At 32.1% G+C, this 3,342-nt stretch overlaps 1 non-coding gene across 1 annotated transcript; it reads left to right on the forward strand.

Annotated features, from left to right (window-relative positions):
• The first annotated feature begins 239 nt into the window (after positions 1 to 239).
• On the forward strand, positions 240 to 347 carry LOC131152505 (small nucleolar RNA R71). Its single transcript, XR_009136003.1, has one exon. It is a non-coding gene; the product is annotated as a small nucleolar RNA R71 (small nucleolar RNA).
• The last annotated feature ends 2,995 nt before the right edge of the window (positions 348 to 3,342 follow it).

A 3,342-nucleotide genomic window follows, 5' to 3' on the forward strand; every position in this document is an offset into this window, starting at 1 on the left:
TTTCCTCTTTGACCTTGTATCTACCTCCACCACTGATCGTTCTGAGAGGTTGTGCTACCATTGGTGCCTGTTCATATCATGTGTTCCATTGTTGGGCACTTTTAGCTAAATAATCAAAAGATGATAGAGCCTTATCTGGTTTCTTGCTGAAGAACTCCCCAATGCACATAGTCTGGACAAATTATTTACATTTAGTGGTAAGGGCAGTATAAAAATAATTCATTAACTTCCAAGATTCAAATCCGTGATGTGGACATATGTTCATCAGGTCCTTAAATCTCTCCCAACAAGCTTGGAAGGTCTCATCAACTCCTTGCATGAATCTTCTGATCTGTTCCTTCAAAAATTGAGTTCTCTGTAAGGGAAAAAATTTATGCAGAAATTCGTTTTGCATATCAGCCCAACTAGAGATAGAATTAGGTCTAAGAGAATTAAACCATGTCTTAGCCTTATCTTTCAATGGAAAAAGAAATAGACGCAATCTAATTGCCAGATTAGTAGCAGCCTCATCTATGAATGTAACACATGTAAGCTAAAAATCAGTTAAATGCTAATATGAATTTTCACACTTTATCCCACAAAATTGAGGTATAACAGATATCATTCTAGGCTCAATGTTAAAGTTCTGTGCATTCTTAGGCAATATGATGCAAGATGGTTTTGTGGTTCGTGTGGGCTACAAAAAATTCGTAAGCGTGTGTGGTGTAGGTGCAGCCATATTTTCTTCAAAACTCCTTTTTTTTTCTTTTTCTTTTTCATGAAAAAAAATTAAAATAATGGGAAAAACATTAGTTTGAAACTAAAACTGACATTCTTCGGCAACGGCGCCAAAAACTTGACTCACTCGAAAAATGAGCAGCTCGAAAGCTATCCCAAGTATAGGAGTTCTATCATGTAATATTTAGCCCAAAGGCTAGATTGTATCCTCAAGGAATGCAGTTTAATTCCAAATTCATGTAATTCCAAAAGAAATTAAGAAAAGAAAAATTTACTGAACATACTTCAGATTCAGTTTCCTAGGATTTTTAAGGTTTTTGCAATAGAATTTAAATTCTAACTAAAAATTAAATATGCATGAAATAACTTCAATAAATACCAGATTCAATGTCAGAATAATAAAAGAACTAAACCCTGTAATCATTCAACTAAATAAAAATATTAACTTTAAACGTAAACCCAAGAGAGAATACACTCTAAATAAAAATACTAACTTTAATAATAAAAACACCCAAAGAAAATAATTAAATCCCTATAAAAACTTTAAATAAGAAGACAAATTGAAATTAACTATAATAATGCTCAAACAAGAATTTAAATGCAAGAGAGAGAGAGATAGAGAGATTTAACAAAAAATTATCTAGTAAAAGAAAGTTACTAAATTAAACAAACTATTTTGAAACGAAAATTAATCCAAACTTTGAATAATTAAAAACTTAACAATAAAATTAATTTTAACAAAATTAAGTTTAATGAAAAAGAGGGATAAGAGAGTAAGGGAGGAGGGATAAGAGAGAGAGAGAGAGAGAGAGAGAGAGAGAGAGAGAGAGAGAGAGAGCTGACCGTAGTTATAGAGCTGTGCACGGCCTCCTCCAGCCCCAGCTACTGCTGCCCGACCCCCCTAAAAGAAAAGGTCAAGAAAACCTAAAGAAGCTTTTCAAACCCTACCCCCCTTCTTTGACTTGTCAAAATCCTTCTATATATATATATATATATATATGAAACATACTGCTGCCCTTTTGCCCTCTCCCGGCGCCCAGCACACGTTCCACATGGCTAGGTCACGTCAAGGATTTATAGGGTTTTTTTTTTATCATCTCAATTTGGCTCTAGTTGCCCTTCACTTTCAAACCTAATTTTGACCTAGTAAACGTCCGTATCTCTCAAAGGTCAAAACATGAAAGTTGTATACCTCTTTCTCATCTTTCCATAAAATTCTGAATCATCTCAATCAAAGCTCAGATGAGAAAGTTATGCCCATATTACGAAGTACTGTTGAAATAGTCCATAAAACAACATATGGTAACTTCACGTTTGATTTCGACCTTGATGCAGCCAGTATTTCTCCAAATGCAAAACCTGAAAATTGTAGAGCATTTTCTTATCTTTCTACAGCATCCTGAATCATATAAAATCAGAGGTCGGATGAGAGAGTAACGCACATATTACGAAGTACCATCGGTTTGTAGCTTCCAATAGCCGCCCTGTAATAAAAAAAAAATACTAAAAATTCATAAATTACTCAATAAAACCCAAATATTATAAATAGGACACAATGTTAAAATATTGAAAGTAATTAGGCATTGACTTAAAAATATAACTCGTAATGCATGAATTAAAGCACCTAATTACACAATTTAAGGGCATAATCAATAGTTATAGAGATAAATCTTGTATTGAATCATGCAATAAGTCTAATTATAATGACATGCTCTCTAGCGAAGAACTAGTATGTACTTTATTTAAAATGCATAAGCTTCTAGTTCAAATGTTTAAACAGAAAATAATTTTGAAGAATGAAAATAAAAAGGTGGCAAATCAACTAAAAGAACTAAACGAATATTATGCCACTCTTGAAAAGAAAAAGATTAAGAAAATTTTGAAAATCATATTCTTGGAAGAAGCAATGGATGATTATTCTAGCATAACACCCAAAGCCAAAAATGAAAGGAATAGTCATGTTAAATCCTTATAAATTAAAAATAAATTTTTTTTCAAAAAGGATTTAGGATTGTCATATCAAACCCACATTCATGCCTTATCATGTATAAAGCAAACAAATAGACAAGATGTCAGAGGCTTAGACAGGAAGATGAAGTGGGTAATCATGAAAGCAAACCCGGTTGGACCAAAGGAAGATCGGATTCCAATAGAATTATATAAATATTTTAATCTTCCCTACGTTCCTAAGTTTAGGGGTTAGTGATGTCTATTGGCTTGGGAAGTAGTTGGTGTTTAAAATGAAAATTCTTAGTATATGCATTCATTGTACTCTATATTGAATACTAAGAATCTTAAATAATTAAGCCAATATAAGTATTCAAGTAATATATCCAACCTGAACTTAATACATATATATATATATATATATATATATATATCATAATGGCTGGATAAAATGTGAAATTTGGCTAAAGCATGATCTAGAAAATCCACTTCCATTTGGACAAGGCATCTTTGCTAGGTATATATTTCCTAATGCTTGACTCATGCTTAAATATAAACATCTTAAATTAAGCATACTTTGTCCATTTCACAAAGTTAAGGTTTAGGGATTCATCTCACACTATATATCTTTTATCCCTAAGCTTATCTTTAAAACTAAAAAGCCTAGATCAAAGTTTA

Source organism: Malania oleifera, chromosome 3 (genome assembly GCF_029873635.1).
Source record: "Malania oleifera isolate guangnan ecotype guangnan chromosome 3, ASM2987363v1, whole genome shotgun sequence".
NCBI classification, from domain to species: domain Eukaryota; kingdom Viridiplantae; phylum Streptophyta; class Magnoliopsida; order Santalales; family Ximeniaceae; genus Malania; species Malania oleifera.